This window comes from Delphinapterus leucas, chromosome 18 (assembly GCF_059928025.1).
Source record: "Delphinapterus leucas isolate spDelLeu-1000000601 "Yukka" chromosome 18, BTC_Dleu_Yukka2, whole genome shotgun sequence".
Classification (NCBI taxonomy): domain Eukaryota; kingdom Metazoa; phylum Chordata; class Mammalia; order Artiodactyla; family Monodontidae; genus Delphinapterus; species Delphinapterus leucas.
Window position 1 is genome coordinate 73,256,355 of NC_143146.1, and position 12,126 is coordinate 73,268,480.

At 42.2% G+C, this 12,126-nt stretch overlaps 1 long non-coding RNA gene across 10 annotated transcripts in view; it reads left to right on the top strand.

The window, feature by feature from the left end:
• The window catches only part of LOC111175189 (uncharacterized), a 50,155-nt gene that overhangs the window by 8,115 nt on the left and 29,914 nt on the right, over window positions 1-12,126 (top strand). For all 10 annotated transcript variants that reach the window (XR_016388733.1, XR_016388742.1, XR_016388735.1 and 7 more), the window contains one exon: window positions 1-12,126. This exon is cut by the window's right edge. This is a non-coding gene — a long non-coding RNA (uncharacterized LOC111175189).

Here is a 12,126-nt window from a genome sequence, read left to right on the forward strand (position 1 = left end):
GTAGCATCGAATCAACACAACATGAGAGGTGCATTGAACTTGGAAGCAGCTGCATTCCATGATGGGTACAGAAGCCCGTTCAGTTAATTCCTACACAGTGCTGCACTGATTACATGTTGCCCATACACAAAATAAAGGAAAGCCCAAAGTATTGTCTCTCCCCCATAATTTTAAATAAGATTGAAAGACGTGCCCCCCAAATGCCATTGGCTTGATTCATGTACTGCCTTCAATCAAATCTCAGCATTCCATTCTAAACACGAAGTATATATTTTTAGCGTCAATAAGTAAATTTTCCAGCTCTGTGAATGTGAGGGGTGGGAAGCGTTTATCTTGTTGGGGTCGGGCAATGGAGACTTCTAGCCTCCTTCAAATAGCCACCGAATCCCTTAAAGTGAAAGTACTTGTTACTTGTCTTTAGCAAATAGAACAAACAACAATCCTTTGATCTTTAGGAAGCTCTTTCTTGTTAAGGTAACATTCTGTCTGACTTTTATGTTTCAGCATTCATTGTATATTTAATTATTTTTAAAAGTTTTGTTTTAAACGGTTACACTTTTTCATAACTTAAGATAAACACGGGCATGCTTTGTTAAAGATTAAAAATAAATCTCACACGAAACTGCAAAATTGGCAAAGATAATACCACATGGGGTTGGTATGTTCCAAAACACGATTCTCAGGGGGCCCCTCTAAACACACTGAATTAGAATTCTTGTTCTGAAAAGTTTCAGGAAGCCCCTGACTCTAACCCACCCTTTCCTGAAACTGGTGAAAGTATGAAAAAAAAAATGACCACTGAAGTGAAAAAAGAAGAATCTCAACACATCAGGGAGGCATGTTTTGTCTTTTTTTAGATTGTTACTGTGTTCAAAAATATCTTGATGCTAACCTTGTAATAGCTTTCGGACAAGGAACACACAGGGATAGCAATTATAAAAACAGGGGTATTTACATCGCTCAATAAATATGTTATCAAATAACTGCTTTTAAGTCAATGTGAGAATAATTACTAGATCTTATTGCACTGGAAACATCACCTTATTCCAACCTGTTGGAGTTTGATTGTAACCTTTTATAAATAAGGGTTCCCTTTTGGAAATATCAAAATAGAGATAGAGACAGGTTTTCCTTGGTGCCTCATTTTTCAGATTCCCCAGAATCTTTGTTCGCTTGCTCTTGCATTTTATTCTTTCTTTCTATTCCAATACATTTCTTCTTTCTGCGGTTGGGAGAGTTGTCTCCACTCATGGATTTGGGACTGGGATGTCTGAAATATTAATGCAGTTCTTGGAGTAGACGGTAGGTGGCGATGAAAAGCCATGCCTCTCAGCCAGCCATCCTCTCTGGCAGTCCCAAATCAGAAGTGTGAGAACTCTGATGTAATGGGGCAGGGGAGAGAGAGACAGATGGGAACCAGAAAACCTGGGTGTCTACTCCTCCCTTAGACACCCATTTTTATGACTAGGATCCAGCTTCCTTACTTTCAAATGGAAAACTATTCTACCCCAAGCGAAATTAAATATTCAGACCCAATGAACACTTTGCAGAAGGGTTTTTACTTACTCAGTGCCCATGATGTTACAACTTCTAATATGCCAATGCCGTTTGCTAAAACTAAACAAAGATGTACACATGTGAATTCAATAAAGTATAAAAAGTGGATTTTTTTTAAAAAGTTTAGAATTACAGGAGTCCTTTGCAGATCTATCCTAGCCTCAGATTCATGGAAGGAAATATTTTCCATAGGGAATCATGAAATAAAAAGGTTTTCTAGGGTTTCTCTAAGAGAACAGTTAGGAAATGAATTGCCCGAAGTTGTCAAGCAGAGCTAGAACTATGGTACTTAGCTCGGAGTGGAATGCGGTAGGCCATCGGAAAGGAATGTGATCTGGGTTTGCTGGAATGAAGTGGGGTTTATTAGTTTTTCTTTCCCAGGACCAAAAATTGACAACTGGATGGCCTAAATGAAATTGTTGCTATTTGGACAGGGTTGTGGGAATTAGGAGAAAGACTTAGAAAGCTGCAGGTTCAAGCATATTATAGCTCTGGCATTGGGTCACTGAAGTCTGTGAAAAGCAGAGCTAAAAGCAGATTAATTCGGGGTTAAATCTTCATAAAAACTGGAATTATATAATCTTGGAATTAGAGATCATGTGTTCTGACCTCTCTCCCAAAGCAAATATCCCCAGAAGAACGTCTCTGAAAGGTGACCTTGCAGGCATTTTCTGGAACACTTTGAAGAAAGAGCTCTAGCAACTTTTCAGAATACCCCATTCCATTCCTAAACCCCCGATTTCAGCACTTTTTGAACCATGGTGAGGAACCTAGAACGCACAGACATATTTTTGGAGGTCTAAGTGTTCTAAACAAGATCTGCAAATTTTTGTTGTTTTATTTGGACAATTGAAAGAGAATTAATATGTAAACATGCCACCGTGACCACTTTTTTCTCATTAGTAAACTTTCTGTTTATGAGCTCCTTTAGGTTTACAGAAAAACTGAGTGAAAAGTTTAGACATACCTCATACCCCCTAACCCCTCCACCTCCGATTTCCCTATGATTAATATATCAGTGTAGCATGTTTTTTACAGTTGATGAGCCAATATCAATACATTATTATTAATTAAAGTCCATGCTTTACTGCTAGGGTTCATTTTTTGTGTTGTACATTCTAGGGATTTTACTTTTTAAATTTATTTTATTGAAGTATAGTTGATTTACAATGTTGTGTTAACTTCCGCTCTACAGTAAAGTGATTCAGTTATATATACGCATTCTTTTTCATATTCTTTTCCGTTATGGCTTATCATAGCATATTGAATATAGTTCCCTGTGCTGTACAGTAAGACCTTGTTGCTTATCCATTCTCTGTATAATAGTTTGCATCTGCTAATCCCAAACTCCTAATCCATCCCTCCCTTACCCGTAGGGGTTTTGACAAATGCAATGACCACTTTTTATCTGAGGACCACCAGAGATATTTTCAATCATACTTTTGTTTATGTGTTATGGGACTAGTTCTACTTTAATTGTTTGGGACGAATAAGTAAAGAACAGAGTTGGACTGACAGGCAACAAATGATGTTAATTTTAGTGAAGGAAAGTGACATCCTAGTATGCCTCATAAATGAAGGTTTGTCTGTGGTTCAGAAAAAGAAATGTGTTTGGTTTGAGTTATCACAAATTATGCAGTGGTCTACACCTCCCCAAGACAAAAGCCATCACTGGTACCGTATTCGTGTCCTGAAGGGTGATTTTGTTTCGGCAAATGATATCATCTCTCACATTAAAATAAGCCTATTTCAATATTGTTGATACTGTAGTTTGTTTGCTTTTAATTTATACATTTGTAAATGTGGTTTGTTAACTTAATTTCCAGATTTGTATAACTGTAGGCATAAGGACTTATACCTAGTTGTACGCCCCATAATTAAGAAATGCTATAGAGAAAATACTTGCAAATGATATGACTAATAAAAGGTTAAGATCCAAAATATATAAACAGCTCATACATACAACTCAATATCGAAAAAAAACAAACAACCCGATTAAAAAGTGGGCAGAAGAACTGTATAAACATTTTTCCAAAGAAGACAGACAGATGGCCAACAACCGCATGAAAAGATGCTCAATATCGCTAATCATCAAAGAAATGCAAATCAAAACCACCACGAGGTACCACCTCACACCTGTCAGAATGGCCATCATCAAAAAAACACAAATAAAAAACGTTGGCAGCCATGTGGAGAAAAGGAAACACTTGTACTTTGTGGTGGGAATGTAAATTGGAGCAGCCACTATGGAAAATAGTGTGGAGGGTCCTCAAAAAACTAAAAACAGAACTCCTATGTGATCCAGCGATTTCACTCCTGGGTATATGTTTGAAGAAGATGAAAACACTAATCTGAAAAGATATGTGCACCCCATTGTTCACAGTAGCATTATTTACAATAGCCAAGATATGGAAGCCACCTACGTGTCCCTCAACAGACAAATGAAGATGTGGTATGTACGTATATACAATGGAACGTTACTCAGCCTTTAAAAAAAAAAAAGAATGAAATTCTGCCATTTGCAACAATGTGGATGGACCTAGAGAGTATTATGTTTAGTGAAGTAAGTCAGACAAAGAAAAATGCTCTATGTTATCACTTATGTGTGGAATCTAAAAAATAAAACAAATGAACGTATATAACAAAACAGAAACAGACTCACAGATCTAGAGAACCAACTAGTGGTTACCAGTGGGGAGGGTGTGGCAGGCAAGATAGGGACAGGGAATTGAGAGATACAAACTACTGTGTATAAGATAGATACACAACGAGGGATACATAGTACAGCACCGAGAAATATAGCCATTGTTTTGTAATAACTTTAAATGGAGTATAATCTATAAAAATATTGAATCACTGTGTTGTATACCTGAAACTAATATAACATTGTAAATCAACTATACTTCAATTAAAAAAAAGTTATAGAAAAAATATTTGTAAACCCGGGGGATTTTCAAGAATAACCTTTCTCTATGAGGGAGTCTGTACAGGAGTCAGGTTTAAGAAACCCCATTTTAAGTGTGAGAAAGTTTTTCCCTATACAGAGTGCAGAACAGCCTCCCTGTGTTTTGTGCATACTTATCCTGGTACTGCCCTCTGATGTCGAATCCTTTACTACACAACAGCCCTCTGAGTATTTAAGAGTAACAACTGCCCGGTTTAAAGCTTCCTCCTTTATATTTTAAGAGCCAGAAACAGAGTGATATAGACTGAATATATGTCTAATCCCTGGAGGGCAAGGTATAACTCCACCCTCCTTGCACTGATTGTATTGAGAGCTGAGGTTAAGATTTGCTTTTCTCATTTACCAGCCCTCTCAAAAGGGAAGGCAAGGTCAGCCTGGCCTGATTCATTCTTCGTGAATTCGTGATGATTCTTGGGGCTTCTCTCTGGACTTCTCAGAATGCTCTAGGTCATGTCCAGGGTGGATTAAGCTAGAGGGTTAGAGTTTCTGTGATACAGCCTTCTCCCATTTGACCACTGAGATAATGTTTTCCTATAACCAATGTTCTGGCCACTCTATCATTCTATGTGATTTCTCAAAGAGAAATCAGAATGGTTCTTCAAGTAAAACCTCAAATCATTTTTTTTCCCAGGACTGTATTTCTGTTAACCTGGACCTAGATGAAGGATGTGTGGTGCTTGCTGGAGGGCCCAATGTCACTGACAACTGACAATTAGAAAGTTACTGCCTGAGTCTTTGATGGTCCAACTCAAGTTGCTACTTTGGAGGTTGGGGTCAAGGTAGGTGGGACCTAAAGGCCCTGTGGAGTTGGGAGCAGTGTTGGCCAGTCGCTAAGACAGAACATAAGGACTCTGTGAAAAGAGCCCATCCTTCTCTCCTGAAAGATTATGTGGTGTGCCTTGGGCCAACAAGTGAGAATCAACAGAAAAACTAAAGAAAAAATACAAGTCAGTGACCTAAAAAGCTGAGAGCAGGTTGGGATGAGGTGTGAGGAAAAGTTTCTCTGAACAGGAAGTTGAAAGAGCAGGAAGAGAAGGAGAGCCTGTCCTGAAGTACCACCAATATGGGTGCCGTGCGTGTGTGCATGTGTGTGTGCGCGCGCGCAGGCACTCGTGTGAGACACAGGGAGGAACTGGAGGGAAAGCAATTCTTCAAGCAGTCTAATCTACACAACCTAACCTCAAAAGGGTAGGAAAAAGGGAGATTTAAGCACTCTTACCTGCTACCTTTCAGTAAGGTGATTCTGACTAATGTTTGTGATTGTGAGGCCTTTATGAGAAACTCTGAATTTTGATCATTCAAAGCCGGGAGGTAACTCCTGTGGGAATCACTGGTGATGAGGAAGGCGGTACAGGAAAGCCAATGTCTCTACAGGACAACCTTTGCTCCTTCACTCATATACTTGGATGGACTCCTGGTTACATAAAGACAAGCCTGGGTATTCCCCATATGACAAAGGAGCATTGATCTTGGAAACACGCCTGAGTGAGAGTCTTTGCTCCAACCCTTGCTAGCCATGTGACCCTAGGAAATTTACTTAGCTTCTCTTTTGCACAGTTTCCTCCTTGGTAAAATAGGATAGTAATACTATGCTTAGCCCCTAGGGTTGTTTTGAGAAGTAAATGAGTTTAAATATACACAAAGTACCTAAAGGCATGTGGAAAATGTTGTATCATGTATGAATTATTATTTTAACTTGGCCTTTCCTAACCTCAGAGGAAGCTGGGAAAGTGAGTATGTGGCTAAGGAGAAAGGAATTACTGCAAGTGACTCAAACCAAATATGACTTTCCCCTGGGGTTGTGTCAGGACTGATTTCCCTGAGAAGAGGGACTCTCCACCTGGCATTTACATAAAATCAGAGTAGTGTTAGCAAGGAAGAAGGGGGAGGGTGATATGGCTGTAGGAGAAGCTGCAGGCTGTGTCTGCTGCACACCTTGATTTCCAGGTGAAACACAGAGATGCACGTGGCCGCCCCAAGATGGCAGCCAACCACAGCCAAATCTAGGTCTCTTGTTTCAATGTTACTTTCTGGTACCAAATGATTTGATAGCTTTGTGCTTCCTAACTATCATGGCCTGGGTACAAATTGTTGATATACAAAATTTGTAGACCTTTAGACATCTTGAAGAACAAAGTACAGCTATCACGTGAACACACACCAACAATTCAAGTGTCACTCTAAATAACAGTACATCCGATTCAGAGCACATGTTGCTGGGCTACCTGGTCATGATTCTCTTGGCTGTCTTCATCTGAGGTGTTCTGCTTGGCTTGTTTGACTAGAGAACTTCCAATATCTTTAAGAACACATGTTTCCATCCCCTGGTATACAGCTCCAGCTTTTAGAGCTTGGACAGAAATGAGTTAGCTATTTGTTGCCAACTCACTTGTTCCATTTTGAAGCAATGTAAATATCCAATATTAGAGGGATAGTTAGATTATGATTCCATTATGAAATATTGTGCAGAAATTAATCTCATAAGGGTAAAGACTGTGTAACAACAAGGACATGTAGGTAGGTATCGTAATGAGTGTAAAGTGAACAAATCAGTAGAGCAGACACTCTGGGTCCACCCTTGCCACCAAGCGTTCTCAGTTGTTCTAACCAAGTTCCAGCCACCAGATTGAGCATCTCTGGATGGGTGGGGGGGGAGGTGGTGTCTTTCCCAAGCACCCTCAATTATGGACACACACACAGAAATTAGGAATTAGCTAATTGGTAATTGGCTCCCCTTCTCCACCCCCGAGCAGTCCTTAAGCAATGGCCGTGGGGAGTCGATGTATAAGTTCCCCAGCTTCAGTACCCCTTTGAGCTGCGTGTTTTGCACTGTGTCCCCAAATTTCCTATGGGGTTAAGCTTCTATCACTTGATAAGGGTGCTCTTTGTCAGCTGCTCTCCCTTCCCTGTGTTGATACCCATGCCCCCCGTGGTGTTGCCTGCACTTCCCAAATAAACTACCTTTGCATGAATACCTCATCTCAGGGTCGGCTGCTGGGAAAACCCAAGCAAAAACATGCAGCATAGGGAAATTTAGACACATCCCTGTTTGGCCCTATAGAGGATGTATATACACACAGGCCAGGATGAAAAGGAAAAACACAACAATGACAGGAGTTTAAATGAGGATGGTGAGAGTATGTCAGATTTTTTTTCCTTCTATTTTCTAAACTTTCTGTAAAGTTGTTATATGAGTATAAACTTTTTCTGTTTTATATGTTTAAGCAACAGTAAAAACATCTGTGTGCCTCAAATCCACATACACAGAAAGGTTGGAAATAGAAGTGAGAAATATCTCTTAAAGAAATGGGTTGGAAAAAAAAAAAAAAAGAAATGGGTTGCCCACAGAATGGTCTGTTTTAGGGCAGCACCGGGTCAGTGAGGTTTCTGGAGCCAGAACGTGACCTTGTAGAAACCAGACCTCAATCTGGTCCACATCAAACATCTACACAAATTCAAGGTTTACACAGTTTAGTGCCCAAAGTACAGCAATGTCTGTTTTTTCAAAGAGCAAACTGTATAAACACAAACACATATTGCATTCATTCCTATTTTTTCTAAATTCCAAATAACTAAGCATTTTCTTTGGAAAGTTTCCTCACAAGTAAGTAAAATCATTTCTGTTTTAAAATTGTGATCTACAGTTTATATGATCACAGCTTCTTTTATTTTACTGAGCTGTTTTCCATGTAAAACCTATTTTTAACCCAAAGAGTTGAATTTAGTTAACTTGCTTCTAGGAACATTATAGCAGGCTGTAGAAACGAACATTTTATTTTCCCATCATTTTCTACCTTAAAACTTTTAATTAAAAAAAAAAAGAAATACACACAGGCACATGCAATTGATTCTATTGTAAAGGGAATTTACGTTCCAAACCAGGAGCTAAACAGATTGTAGGTGTAAAGCCAAACTATTTGGACACGTAGTCTTCTGAGATAAATACTGTACCCAACAATGTCACTTTTTGAAATGGGGAGGAGTGGATAGCTGCTTCATTGAAGAGAGTTAGTGATTTTATTTGAAAGGCTAATTAACTCAACGTACAAGTTTTTCTTCTCCTATAGACAAAGCGAGGGTGGGGTCACTTTCTACCGGTAAAATGAGGAAGGAAAATGTGTTCTTTACTTCCTGTTATCTTTTTCTTATGGGAAGGCTGATAGAGGCTGTAGAATAAAGTGGTGAAAGATGACATGCTTCAGAGCTAGAGAGACCTAGGTTCAAATCCTGGTTCAGCCACTCATTGGCTGGGAGATCTTGGGTAAGTTATTTAACTTCTCTGTGCCTCCATTTCTTCCTCTGTAAAATCGACATTATACCTAAGAGAAACAGCCCTTCATAATAACAAAGAATAGAAAGCAACAGAAATGCCCATCAACAGAAGAATGTATGGAAAAATTACACAGCTGAGAAAATGAATGAACTCCAGCCCCTTGTGAAAAGCATGGACGAACCTGAGGAATGTGATGCTCAGTGAACAAAAGCCTGCCACCCTTTTCGTCAAGTCCAAATCTAACTAAAACTAAGCAATCAAGTATTTGGGTATACAGTAGAAAAAAACAAGGAAATGCAAAATTCTGGATAGTGGTTGTGTGGGGAGGTGAACAAGAGAATGGGTTGGGAGGAGCACAGAGATGGATGCGAGCTACTGTTCACGTTCTGGCTCTTGGGTTGGGTGGCAAGTTCATTGACAAGCTCATTTTGTTAATTAAAATATGAATAAATGAATAAAAGACGAGCAGGAGAGGGCCATGCCTGGAACGACAGTGGTCCTTAACCAATTAACCCATTACAATTAACCAATGTGGTGCTAGTGCATCTGAGATTGCAAGAAGAAAGAAAGAAAGAAAGAAAGAAAAGAAGTAGACAAAGTAGTATCTACTTTATAGAGTTGTGATAAAAATTAAATGAGAAAATGCATGTCACATGCTTAACATAACTGCCCAGAAAAGAGTACATTTTTAAGAGATGATATCTCAAATTGCTATTTTGTAAAACCATAGTTTTTAGACGATTTCAGACTTTGGAAATGTCTCATATACTTGGAATGTATCAATTTCAACCAAACAAGATTAATTCTAAGACTGTTCTTGTTGTCAGCTCAGTTCTACATATATTACAGATGAATAGAACCGATGCTTGAATCTAGCCATTCGTTTTCGAGGGCCTATGTGATGTGCCAGGTATTGAGTTGGGTCCTGGAGACACTGGTGAGTGTCACAGGTCTAGACTCTGCCATTGCGGGGTACACGGGGCTGAAGGAGTGAACAAATAATTAGGTGGTTACCGAGGTGATTAGGGCCAGAGGGAGAGGAGCATGCTGTGACCCGGCACTGCTGACCCGCAGGGAAGGTCAGAACAGTGCGGGGCAGGGGGCACAGACTGCCACCAGCCGTGAAGTGTCCCCAGCCCAGCTCCACCTCCCTGGGGGAGCGACCAGGCTCAGGGTTGTCATGAATGAACGTGAGCCTGAGTCAGGCACTTAGGGAAAATGCCCAGCACACGGTGAATATTATGTTAGTATTATAAATAAAACAAAGCAAGGATATGTACTGACGGGTTCAGCTGCCCACTTCCATTTTTACCCACCACACACAAATGGGGTTGTCTTACCCATTTGGGCTGCTATAGCAACTACCATCAGCTAGGTGGCTTATAAAGTACAGACATTTATTTCTCCCAGTTCTGGAGGCTGAGAAGTGCAAGATCAAGGCACCAGCAGATTCAGTGTCAGGTGAGAGGCCGCTTTGTGGTTCATAGCTGGTGCCTTCTTGCTGTGTCCTCACATGGTGGAAGGCAAGGGAGCTTTCCGGGGTCTCTTTTATAAGGGCACGAATCCCATTTACAAGGGCTCCACCCTCATGACCTAACCACCTCCCAAAGGCCCCACCTCCTAATACCATCACCTTGGGGATTAGGCTTCAACATATGGATTTGCGGGGGTGGATCACAAGCAGCAGGGTCCACCATGCCTTCCTCCTATGGTACTTAGTCACATGGTCATGATTAGTACTGTCACCTTTGACTCCCTTGCACAAAATAACCTGAGAGAACTTAGCTGTTCTTTAACATTCAGTGCAAGGAAGTGGTGCCGGGTACCCTCACCTGTGTAAATGTCACATCACCTGGGGGTTTGTAAGCAGAAAGTACTACAGGCCTCCAACTTGACTCGCAGACTCATGCTTGAGTCCACAGCAACACCGAGCACACGCCCCTTCCTAGCTCCCTGGGCCCAGTGACTCAAGATTCATTTGTGGCTGTTTATTTGCCCATAAGCACAAACATATGATCAACCCAGAGCCAAAGACCCCAGGGGTCTCTCTATCACCTTCCCTTCTCTCTCCCCACCCCTAAAAGCCAGCAAGAGGGCTTCCCTGGTGGCGCAGAGGTTGAGAGTCCGCCTGCCGATGCAGGGGACATGGGTTCGTGCCCCGGTCCGGGAAGATCCCACATGCCGCGGAACGGCTGGGCCCGTGAGCCATGGCCGCTGAGCCTGTGCATCCGGAGCCTGTGCTCCGCAACGGGAGAGGCCATAGCAGTGAGAGGCCCACGTATCACAAAAAAAAAAAACCAAAAAACTTCTTACCATTCTGCACACCCCTGCTCCCACATCAATTTCACATTCTCAATGTACATACAGGCAGTGGGATATTGGGAATTACTGAGTCCTTTCATTTAAACCAATGCTGTCGTGTTAACTCAGTTTGCCTGTCCTTGTAACCCTCAGTGTGACGTCTCCTGCTTTCAGAGGAGGACAGAGCCGGGCAGCAGTGGCAGGTGATGGAAAGCCTGGCCGGGGAGGCGGGGAAGCAGGCGCCGGTGTTGGGTCCCCACCTGCTGGCCACATCCCTGCTCCTCCTCAAGTCCTGCGTCCTTGGCACTGAAGTGACAGGCTCCACCTAGGTCACCTCCAAAGCCCCTGCCATCCCAGAGGGCCTAATTCACAAGTCGTCCGTTTCTGCAGGCTGTTTGCTGGGCACATCATTTGTACAGAGGAGAGGAATTCCACAGACCGTCATGAAGCCAGCTCAGCTCTTCAGCCCCGCTTCCTGCTGGTGGTGGAGCCTGGCTCTTGCCAATTTGAGTAACTGGGTCACTTCCGGTTTAAACTCTGTTGCTTTGGGGTAAACCCTCAGTCAGCTCAGGACCCTCCCACTTCTCTCTTTCCCTTTCCTTCTCTCAGGATTAAATTGGGATTAAGGGAGGCTTATTTAAGGTTTTGTTACATCCGTGACAGGGTGGAGAGCGAGAGTTGGTTGTGTCTGTTCCATGGTTGTCTTTGGCCTCCAATGAGCTGGGACCCGCCCCCTGGTCCAGAGTGTTGCCCTCGGCCCCTGCCCATGGCGAGGCTCCTCCCGGCCCCCTCCCCGGTTGTGGTGCCCAGCATGTGGCTCCCCTTTCCTTTGGTCCTTCTGTGCATCCCATGCTGGGGGACAGGTGTAGCTGGGAGACTTTGGCGGTCTCCCTCGGGATCGTGCTCTAGCTGAGGGCCCGGGGAGCCCTCCTTCATGCCTAGGTGCCAGACCTGAACAGAGACACCCGCTAAACTTCTCAGGGATCTCCATCAGGGCTTGTTTAGCTGGAAGATGCTGCCCTCGTCTCAG